Genomic DNA, 12,209 nt, shown 5'->3' with positions numbered 1-12,209 from the left:
TGAGACAAAGACTGAGAGGAGCAGAGAAAGACAGTGTTGAGAATCTGGGCTGCTGCATTATAGTCTGACTCTGCCACTGACTCACTGTGGGCCTCGGGTATGTCATGTTGCCCCTGGGCCTCAGTTTCTCCATTGGTGGGATGGGCACGATGAAATCTGCTTCCAGGGGTGCTGCAGGGTTCTTTTACTCACAGGGTGCTGAAAGCGTTTCAGAATCTTTAGTTATCAGGCCATGGAGAGAGGCAAACCCATTGCTTTTGCTGTTAGTCTGTAATCTGGGGCTGACTGCCAGGGTGCCATATCTGTCTCTTTCCTCCTCTGCACTAAGGTCCTGCTACATTTGTGCCTGGCTCTGCCAGGCTCACTCCTGCCAAGCAGAATTCGTTGCTGTGTCAGAGCAGAGGCTGGAGCAGGCACCAGGAGGAGGCACTGCATCACCCAAGCCTGGGGGACCAAGGGTTATGTCACACCCCACTGCAGGTGAGGACGGGCTGCAAGGCTTTTGTGAAGCAGGGTTTTGGTGTGGGACACGATCAGTGTTGGCCTCTCCTCCATGCCCAGAGAGCTGCTGGAACCAAGGGGGTGTCAAAGAAAGATGATGTATTTGTTGATGTGTATTGCTGTAGTGCCTGAGCACCTTCCTGTGCAAAAGCCAGGCAGATGGCAGGGTAGTGTGACACCATGCAGCCCTGGGAAGGGGGATGCCACCCAGCATCTGTGCCAGGACTGATGGAGTGATGGGCATAGGTTGAAAACCACAATGGAAGGCAGTAGAGAACCTGCTTTCCCCCCCTTTTGTCCTGGCTAGGGTCCCAACTCTAGTGATATTCCCCATCCTGCTTGGGGCGGGGGTACAGGTGCAGGATTGTTTCTGCTTAGCAGAAGAAAGACCATTCTCTGCTTAGCTCCACAGCCTGGCTCTCACATGAATGAGAGCAGGCAGCAGGCAGCTGCTCGCAGCCCAGTCCCCTTCCAAGCAGCCTGGGAGTGGGGTGTGGGGTGGGAGGCTGACATTCTCCATGAGGAGGCTGCAGCATCAGGGTGTCCCTGTGAAGCTGGAAAGGGGAGGCTGCAGTCTGTTGTGAATGCTGAGCCTGCCAGGGGGTCTCCAGGTGCTGCGGGAGCAGCTTCCAGCCCTTCTCTGCAGAGAGATTAATCCATGCCAGCCACTCACAGCTCCTTCTGCCAGAGGCAGCAGGGCAGCGGGGCCTAGTCCTGGGGAGGGGGTAGGAGATGCAGCCTGGAGATCACCTGATCTCTCCACACACAGAGACTGATGCTTGCAGCCTGTGCCAGGTGATTCCTGGACAAAGGCCTCCTTCTAAGCGTGTCACTCAGTTTAGGCTGAGAAAGGCCTCCCAGGGCATAACAACCCCACCTGGGCACCATTCAGGGAGGGCAGAATTCGACCCTCTCTGGCCTTGGGAGGCTTGGACGAGTTTGCTTTTCCTGGCACTGACACAGAAGCTGCATTTACATCTGCTCACAATACACTCAGTGTCAGGAGTAGCTTTCAGATGCGGGGAGGAATGCGGCTAGCACCAGGTCCCTGCTCTGTGTTTAACAAGTGGGTGGGTGGAACCCAAAGAAGGACAAGATGCTCTTCTGAGCTTGTCTCTTCCCATCCATCTGCTGAAGCAGGGTTTTGGTGTGGGACACAATCAGTGTTGGCCTCCCCTCCATGCCCAGAGAGCTGCTGGAACCAAGGGGGTGTCAAAGAAAGATGATGTATTTGTTGATGTGTATTGCTGTAGTGCCAGAGCACCTTCCTGTGCAAAAGCCAGGCAGATGGCAGGGTAGTGTGATACCTTAGAGACCAACTAGTTCAGATGTATATGAGCTTTCCAAGGCAACAACCTACTTCAGTTCCCTGCAGTGCCCTCCAGGGTCTGGCTATCTGGAAACAAGGGTCACAAGGTCTAATGGCTCAAGGATGGGGCTGATGAAAGAGTAAGGAAGGACTCTGCGACCATCAGCACAGCCCCAGTTCCCAGCTCCAGCCCTTTGGGGGGTCATAAACAGCCTGCCAGAGGCCAGCCGGACTTCCCTTGGGGCAGGCGCTGCCTCAGGTTGCCATAAGCAGCCTAATGCTCCCCTCCAGCCAGACCTGATAACCAGGACATGCCATGGGCAGGGCCATAGCACGGGGGCTCCATGGAGCTCTGCACTGGCTGGGATCACACAGGAGTCCCTCAAGGGAGCGATTGTACATTAGAGCAGCTGCTGGGCACGTTCTGATTTCTGCCAGAGGCTGCGGTGCCTGGAATCAGGGGCACAAAGGGACTCGAGGCATCCGGAAGGATGAACACAAGTTGATTTCTTTTGACAGGGAGAAAGCACTCCTAGGCTCAGCGAGACAGTGCCCCTTGACTTCTCACTGCCAGGGCAAGAAGCTCCTGCAGTGTTGAGCTCCCATCTCTTCTAGATCAGATGTTTCACCAGTGGCCACCAGAGAGCAACAGTGTTCCACACAGCCACCCTCGTCTGGCTTTCCAGACCTGGAGGGTGGACTGGCTTGCTGAGCGTGGCTTGGAGACTGGGCACCCACGCAAGAGACTTTCATGTGATCCATACCAATGCTCCACACAGGCTCGAAAGCCTGTGAGGAACAATTTTCCCAACTATTTAGTTGGTCTAATAAAAGATACCACATTTACCCAAAGAACCTTTTCTGCCCTTGACCCTGCCAAAGCATGTTGCCTCTTGGTCGCTTGGATTTGTGTTACTTCCCCCTGTATTTGTATCTCCCCCATTTAGGGCTACAAACTGACACATATTTGACTCCTTGACTGTGATACAGCTCCTGTCTCCCAGGACCTGGCCGCATTCCTTCCTGTAGCTTCACTGAAATCTAAATAACAAGACTTATCACCATACGGGGATCCTCATTCAAATGGCAACCATCATTGAACCCACTGGACTCTGCTCCCAAGCACTGAATCCCACCCGTGCTCAGCAAAACCTAACTCAGCAAAACTCATGTTCAAGTCCACCGTTATTGAGCAGAACACGTAAGTGCACGATTCATGTTGAGCGTGTGCTCTAGTCCCAGGAGTCCTGTGGACTTCATTTGGGGCTTAAGTATATACCAGGGTCTCGACCCAGATCCATGAGAGCTGCAGCCACATGCTGAAACAGTAGTCAGGTACCACGGGCTCCTAAGTGGCTAAGCTGCTCTTTAGCTATCTCAGGACTTATCTACATGGGGAACTTTACTGACATAATTACACTGATCTGACTACAACTGTGCTGATAAAATCTCCTGTGGCAGCAACTCACAGGTACTTGCCCAAAGTCATGCGCTAAGTATGGGACAAGCTAACGTCGTAAAGCATCCTTCTGCTTTCAGGTGCCCCTCAGCCAGCGTGTTGTCTGGGAACCACTTGCCAGTGCTCTTGTCTCTGGTATACATGGAACACCCTGCATGGACAAGGTCTTTCCTCCAGCACATTTGTGCAGGCAGAGGCTATGCCAGTGAGACAACACCCTCAGCCTCCACCTACAGCAATAGTCCTGCCTGTAGCCCTGGTACTGTTCGTCGTGATCGGATATTTGTAATGCATTCTCCATCTGTTTCCAAGCCTCACTTATGCCAGGCCTGGTGCTCCCAGGGACCAGGCCTGACATATATGAGACAACAAGTCCCCTTCTTTGAATTCTCTGCACATTCTTCAGCCTAATTGATAAGATTTCTTTGTTGATCTTGGCGGCTGTGAACATAGATCATTACTGCTCCTGGTCAATTAGAGTTAAAAGAAAACCCCAGTGATTAGTCATAATGTCAGAGGGAGGGAAATAAATATTTACTACATAAAAGCATGATCCTGCATGTACTCATGCATATAATGATTTTTATGTTACAGAAGGTCCCTAATGACTAGGGGCTCAGTGCTTTAGAGGCTGTAAAAAAACTCATAAGCTGTCTCTTCTAACAAAGGTATGCAAATTACCAAACCAGCTAGCTAGCTGAGTGTAAGATCCAAGCAGAGACAAGGCCCACTTGGCTTTACCTAGATATAGTTAAGCCAGGACAACTAGCTGCTGCTGAAACCCTTAAGATGGAGACTGGATCTGATGATCCAGTGACAAAAATAATGTTTATATAACTTACCAGACAATTGAAAGGGCGGGGGGATGTCACAATATATCTCTTGACCATTTCTTTTTAAGAACTTAGGCTCTGAGTTAAGAAAGCTCATAAGTATGTTCAACTAGACTCAAGCCTGGTTTTAGGGCTCAGTGCTTTGCCAAGTCAGGGTGGACTTCAGCTACCTAACTATAAGCATGTGCTCTGAATGCCCTTGCTAACATAGGGACAGTCTCAGACTCATCACCGTGATATTTTGAGTCCTGAGAGAGCTACCTGAAATCAAAAGATTCTTTATGACAAAATAATTTATTCAGAGAAATGTTTCCAAATTTTCAGGATAAAATTCTCACAATGGGTAATTCAGTCAGCTCCAACAGATAAGAGGCACTTACATTTGTTTAGCGATTTGTTTCCCCATGTAATTAGCTGTGACGATTAGGATCTTTATTACACTGTAACATTTAAAATCCTTATTTTGTTTGTCTTTAACTAAAATGAAGGACTGGATCCACAGCTCACTGAAGTCAACAAAAAGACAGTGAATAGCCAATGGTAGGCTTTGAATCATGGGCCAAGTAAATAGTCCAGAAATAGGGCCTAGGAAACTCAGTGCCCTGGTTGCCCACCCCTCCTTACTCTGTTGTCATGCTTCATACTCTCAGCAGTCACAGTAAGACACTGCCTGGCACTGATCTGGGACCAGATTTGGGAGAAAAGTCCCATTTCAGGGAGTCCTTGAGAACCAACCAATTCAGGAGAGTCTGGGAAAAATCGGGACAGTTGGTCACTTTCCGTGGTGAGATCTGTCCGAGTCTGGAAATACTTCCCTGGGCTTCTGTTACTGTTCATGCCTAAGCTGAGCTGCAAGGGGAGGCAACTTGACTAGTGCCTGGTGAATTTTCCCTGTTGCCCTGAGTGATACCATATTGTAATATGGTAGAATATAGCACGGGGGACATCAATGCTAAAAAACCAATCTGACCTCTATTACAGTTAATGCCTTTCCATTGAGGTTAATGGGCATTGGATTAGACTTTAACTGCTTGATGCCTTTAAACCTTAAGGAGAATAACTTTGGGAGCAGGAACTGCAAAAGTCTTTTACCAGGCTAATAGGTTTAGCCCCCAGGCTAGTTATCAAGCCTAGACAATAGGGAACAATCTTGCATTGTCAGAGATGGTCCCCAGCCTTGTACCAGCAAAGAGCTTAAAAGCACCTGCTTCTCCCAGAGCAATTGGACCTCTTGTATACTTCACTTGATCTTAGCCATAGGCCAAGAAAAAACTGCTCCTCTGAAACAGGGCCTAGATGCCATAATCTGTCTTTAAACTCTCTAAGAGCCAAATGTCTATTTATTAACTGCTCTTTAGGTTGCAGTATCTTACATTGCAGTAGCTCCTTGGAGCCCTGTCATGGACCAGGTTTCCAATGCAGTAGGTGCTGTACAACCTGTCCTCACATCTGCTTGATATATGATGTGTAAAGCCCGATCTAAAGTCAGTTGGAATCGGAGCAGTCATCTCTGCCCTTTGCAGTAGAGTTGCAATTCTGTTTATTTGCAACCATGCAGCTGATATTGTTACAAAATACTTTATTCAACAGAAGGGAGGGAAAGCAATGAGATTAGCTATTATGATGGCTACTTGGCTGTTCTTTGTACAAAACACATGTCCCCTGCTTACATTCTGCTTTTAGGCTATGCAACATTTTTCCATTTTGGGGATGAAAAAGGGCAGTTTCATTCTAAGTGAAAAAGTTTTGCTTTATCCAAAAATATTGGGTTTTACAATTAAAAACAAAAATAGTCATTTTTTTAAAAAACAATTTGGGGGGGTGTATTTCATGTTTTCCCTTTTGCTCTTTCTCATCCTTTTGTTTTTTCCAACTGGAAAAGGAGGCTGGGAGAGACAGATGGGGAAGAAACTGAAAACATCAGTTTTTAACAGGAAACATTGAATACAAGATCATTTTTTTCTGAGAAAAACAGTATTTCACAATCAGCTGTACTAATTTTAGATATGATACAAGTGAGAAACAGAAAAAAGGGGGATGAGGCTGGAACTGGGAAGAAGTTTACGTGTGAGGGAACAGAAAGTTACTCAAATTTGATGTCTGCATTTCTTGGTTGGTCATTGCAGAGGGATTTCCTTGACCCCAATGGTGGATTTACAAATTACATATTAACCTCTGTGACCCAGACAAGAGGTGTGATTTCTTCATACACAGTTAGCAAGTAAAATCATCACTGTCTGGGACCATGTTTCATAAACACTCAGGACTAGATTTTTCATGGGCTCAGCACTAGAGTTGGGCCAGTAATTTCCAATGGAGTATGTCTCCATTGGAAATGTCTAGTTGAAACCAAATCTCTCCCTCCCCCCATAAATTGGTCAATTTCAAGGAAATTTAATTTAGGAAGGGAGATTAAGAGTAAGAATTTTAATAAGATCAAAGCATTCTGTTGTGACATTTTCAGGACAAAAAGTTTCAACTGGTCCAAAATGGAAAGTTGCATTGACATTTCTTTTATATAATATCAAATATAAAGATTTCAAAGTTGCAGTGGTTTGATTTTGTTGCATCAACAGTCTTAACTAACCCAACACCACAGGTTTGCAGAAATCCATGTTTTGTTGGCAGTTTCTACATCCCTTGTGTTTGTTTCCGTTACGGAAACAGCAGATTTTGAGATCTCAGAATTTTCCATCGAACGGAGCATCTGATTCCTGCACAACCGTGTTCCATACCCACGCGGAGAGCCAGATTTTCCGAGGAAGTCAACTTTGTGTGGTCTTTGTGTTGAGGTCATCTGGAAGGTCTGGTGCTTAGAGTCTTCAGTCAGAAAGAGGAGGAATGAAGTATGATAGAGGAGACCTAACTGCTTCTGGAGATATTTCACTCCAGTGTGATCCTGAGTCATTAGCAGCATGTGAGTGTCAACTGCATCAATGGAGTGCAGAGCGAGTCTGCTTAATTTAGAAGCACTGTGTGGAAAACAGTCTTAGTGGCCAACCAGCAGCAGAGGCTGCCACTGGTAGGAATGGACACTGACAACTACGGCTACAAGAGGGCTGGAAAAATAAGGTTACCCTGACATTTCTCTTTGTCTCTCTCCAATAACTACATTGTATGCAGAGCTTTGTCTACACAGCTGTGGTGATGGGCCCTGACATTAGGGGCTAGAGCGCCCCCCACCCTGTACCCCTCTCGTCCCCCGCCACATCTTCAGTCACAATCCAGAGCTAGAAGTTCATCAGTGAGGCTGTCCTGGATTTATCCCTCAAGCCCACCCGATTCTAAGCATGGATGAGCCCAGAGAGGCCTCACTGGATACACCTACACATTTGTTAATGCACCATAATTAGAGTGCATTAAGTTTACTATCTGCAATGACAGGTGCTAACTTAATGCACAGTAACTGGAGTTACTGCGCATTAGCACAGATGATTATTTTTTTTTTAGTGATGCTACTGTGCATTAGGCTAAATCTACTGCACATTAGTGCATTAGCACAGGCCTTGTCCCCTGCACTAAGGCACAATAGAATTAGTCTTCTGTGCATTAAGTGTCTTGTGTAGACATGCCCACTGATGTGTTTCCACTTTGCTCAGACAGGTCGTTCGCTCAAACAATACAAGCTCATGCTTTGAGCTCAAGTGGCTCTGAATTCAGACTTTCCAGATGCCCTGTCTGGGAGAGTCCCTTATTTAAGGAATGAAGAAGTTTTACTCAGTCTTTTGGGGTTCAAGGCCAGTCTTCTGGCCACCATTAATGTGTCAGCCACTGCAATAGGTCTCTGACTTGTTCTAGTGCATGTTGAAGGCATTGGCCTGAGTGTCTTTAGAATATGAAGCTGTAAACCAATGAAACAAGGACAGTGCTAACTTTACCCGTGTCATCCCAGCACACCTCCAGCTTCCTCTATGGAAGGCAACTGTCCACAGAAAATGAGGCTGATTCTCATGGCGCATGTACCATGCCATGGCCTGGACTCTTGGCGGTGACTGAGAATGGAGAGAGTTAGTCAGTGCTGAGTATGAGAGTGGATTCTGTGGTATCTGGATCATTAGCTTGTTTTAGACAGACTGCCAGATGGTAACAGCTTCCAGGTGGCACTGACCATGGTGCAATTTGAGAGGGTGACTCAGAGCCTGGAGCCTTTTCTCTCTTGTAGCAAAATCCTGGCTAAAAAGGGGACATCCTCTCCTTCCTGTTTACTGAGCTTTAAACTGGGGCAAAGCATGGCATAGGCAGACTTGGGACTGGAACCTAATACAAAGATCCCTCCTTGCCTGACAGCGCATACAGACCTGGGACAACAGACTGAAAGAACAGATCTGCTGGAACAAACCAGCGGGTCCCCAAGCCACCACAAACCACTGGGGTTCAGCCCCCCTGTGTGGGTCTACCTTTCCCTCCAGTGCAGTTTGTGGCAGCCAGGGCTGAAAGGCCACTGCACAAGGCGTGTGCTTGTGCTCATGTTCTCCCAGCACGATGTGTCTTACGTGTGTACTTTTTACCCCACCCAGGCTGTGATGACATTCGTGTTTGTGCAAGCCCATTCTTGGGTGGGGAGATGTGCCAGCAACAAGGGTGGTGGGGGCGGGGAGTTGAGCAGCCTACCAGCCCCTCCTGAGGCTGGCAGATTCTGCAAAAATATTCCTGAGCTCAGCGTGCCAAGAAAAGCTATTTCAGACTGGAAAAACAGGATGCCTCATACACAGAACGGTTATAGAGCAGGCCACATACCCCTGCTCCCACCAAGGGATGCAGCCTGGGTGGAGGAACTGTTTTTCCGCAAAAAGACTTGAGGCTTACACAGCCATTTCAGATATGTCCGTGCCATGCTCCTGGCCCTGTCAGGGCAGGGCAACCCTGAGCCTGCTCTACCACCAGCTCTTGTACATACATGCCAAACCAGAGAAGCAGCAGGGAAGCTTCTCTTGAGGTGCCCAGCATAGCAGTGCTTGCATCCTCTGTCTGCAACGTGCCTGCAAACCTCCATGGACAGCCCCAGAGTGACTTCCCAGTGATTGCTGGGGTTGATGTGGGTGGAAGGGTGGGGCATATGCAAGCACTTCCCTCCCTGAGAGTAGCAGGCATGTGGTGTGGATATGTCAGTAGGTTTGTGCATGCTCTTGTCCACACTAGATGGCTGGGTTCTTGCTGAGCCCAGCCCAGGCCAGGGAGGCTGTGTCCTAGCCTCATGCTGTGGCCTACAGCAGGCCTATGGCCGCTTCGATTTTAGGGCAGCCAGTAGTAACTCCCTGTAGGGCTCTCTGGCAACCCAGAACAGCTAGGGCATGGAGCGCGCTCTCATTCTTCCTCCACCTTCTGGGTCCATGCCCCTGGTTTTGTAGGTGGGTGTAATTTCAGCTCTGCTCTCTTGAAAGTGGGGGGTTCTCTTGGGGATGCGTCCAACAGCTGCAAGAGGCGTCAGCACAGGTCAAAGCCTAGCTTCTTGGATGTTGGCATGAATTTTTTTTTTACCTATTAATATATTTTGTGGTCCAGGCCAAATCAGCCAAATGGTATCCACTGAGCAGAACTCAATCGTTCCAAAACCCATATCAATTGAGCAGGCAGAACTCAGTCGTTGAAAACACCATGTACAGTGCTAAAATCGGCGAGCATCCTGTCCCAGGCTCTCACCCTGGGACTTCAGATAATCCATTGGCAGGCATCCTTTGTGCAGACCCAGGTCTGAAGTTTTTGGGATTCGGATGCTCCCACTTGATCTTAGCCCGCAAGAGGCCAAGACTACACTTGATCTGAGCCAAAATGCCAGCACGAGCTGGCAAAAGAAGCCTTCCTAACCAGCCTTATTGACTCCAGTCCGTGGCCCCTGCATACTTAACTTTTTTGAGAGCACTTCAACCACAAGTAACCCTACTGGGCAGCCTCAGCAGAACCCAAGTGGGTTAGCGAAACTAGGGGGAGGTCCATGTTGCTTCCCTGGTGTTCTCATGTTTCTGCTCACTCTCCCCCCTTCCCCTCCCCAAATGAAGCAGGGAGTGGGGGGAGGTCTTCATCTCTCTCTTTCCTCACAGCAGTGGCAGGGGGAGCTCTGGGTCTATTTTGCTGCTTCATTCTGGTGTCATGGGGGCAAGTTGTCCTCCTTTCGCGCTCTCAGGAGTGCTTTGGGTGTTGAAGTCCCCTAGGGCTCTGTAGGTTTGCACCAGCTCATCTAAGCCATTGGAAGACAGACAGGTCTGTAACTGAGGTTTGCATTGGCAGAACTGTATCAGGGTAAACTCCACCCCCAGTTTCCCCAGCCCAGACTGCTGAGGCTCCTTCCACACCCAGGCTTGTTTGCACTGTTGCACCCAATGCTGTACCCTCCCTTGAACTCTAGGCTTTGGGCTTCTTGAGCCATCTTTGCTCAGCACCAGCACCTGCTTGTTTTATCCTGCAGCTTGCTTTCAGTCCTAGGTCCCCCTTACAGAGAAACCAGCAGCAAAACGGGCTTGCAGATAGGAGCCTCTAGCAAAGAACCTCCCTGTCCCATCACTGAGTTCAGAGCCCACATCCTGCCCTGCTGGGAAATGCACCTTGACATTGGTGAGGAATCAAGGCCACATTTTATGAGGACCTGGGCAGGAGCAGATTGGTTGGGAGGAATGGGGGTGAGGGAAATGTTGCAATCCTGTGATGTCAGAAATCAAGCTGGCTGCTAGCAAGAAGCTGGTTTTCTTAGTACCAGCAGCCACCCAGCCAACAGAGCTGGTGTAGTATGTGGAGCAAGCAGGTTTCCGAGGTGGCTCTTTTGCTGCTGGGGGAGGAGAGAGAGGGGCAGGGCCTTAGTGCTGAGGGTAAGCGGAGCCCATTCCTGTAGGGCAGCGATTCTCAACCAGGGGGACACAAATCCTTGGGGTGCCTTGAGATCCTTTCAAGGGTGCTGTGGGATGCCAGGCAGCCTTAGCACACTTAGGTGAGCAAATGTGACTCACAAGATAAAAGGCAGTGATTTTATCCATCGTGGTGTTCGTCCCAAATTCCCTGCCATGGAAAACCTGTTCCATTATGTCTTCTGTGGTAGGAAAGAGAAAGAAAAGGGAGAGCTGGCAACTTCTGAGGGGCCTGTGAGTCTCTCTGGGGGTGCCACAAGCCTAAAAAAGCTTAAGATCCACTGGTGGAGGGGATCTGTCTTGTGCTCAGCTGGGGGGGGGACAAAGGGAGGAGGCACTGGTACCGCTGCACCCCCTTTTTGTTCCTGCTCTATTCAAAGTTTCAAACCAACTGCCTGGCAGTAGCAGCAACATTTCTAGTTGGGCAGCAATGAGAGGGCCAATTGAATTCATGTCTCATTCTCGTCTCCATGATCCCTTCTAAACTCTTCCTTCCCCCAGTGTTAACAGCCCGCTCTTTTTTTCAATGGGCTTGACGTTCCACCAGCAGCAGCATGGCAGAACAAAGGCTAGCTCCATCTGCTAGGCCCCTGCCACAGGTTATGTACATCATGCAACTGAGTGGTGAATTATGCAATAAATGTAGCCTGGGCCGCACACAGAAAGGAATTCTCACATGTTCACTGGTGAATCGTACGGTAAGCGTAGCCTGAGCCGCACGTGGAAAGTAATGCTTACACCATTCACCGGTGTGTCGTACACTAAATGTAGCTTGGGCTGCTTGTGCAAAGGAATTCTCCCACCATTCACCAGTGAATCACGCAATAAACGCAGCCTGGGCCGACAGACAAAGTCGTTCTCTCACCATTCACTGAACTGTACAATAAATGCAGCCTGCGCTGCACGTGCAAAGTACCGCTCACACCATTCACGAGTGAACTGCGCAATAAATATAGCCTGCGCTGCACGTGCAAAGAAATTCGCACACCTTTACCAGCGAATCGCACAATAAACGCAGCCTGGGCCACACAAACACAGTCCTCACACCATTCCCTGGTGAGCTGTACAGTAAATGCCGCCTGGGCCGCACGTGCAAAGTAATGCTCGCACCGTTCACAAGCGGACAGCGCACGAAACGCAGAGTGCCCCGCGGGGGCAAGATAATGCTCACACCCTTCACCGGTGAATCGTGCCAGAAGCACAGCCCTGGTCCCAGAAGCAGAGGAGCAAGAAAGGACTCCGCCGCGGCCACGAAAGCAGCCCGCGGGCTG

The sequence above is a fragment of the Gavialis gangeticus genome, unplaced genomic scaffold (genome assembly GCF_001723915.1).
Source record: "Gavialis gangeticus isolate Ggan-Ray unplaced genomic scaffold, GavGan_comp1, whole genome shotgun sequence".
In the NCBI taxonomy this organism is placed as follows: Eukaryota; Metazoa; Chordata; order Crocodylia; family Gavialidae; genus Gavialis; species Gavialis gangeticus.
Note: the sequence above shows the minus strand (reverse complement) of the source record.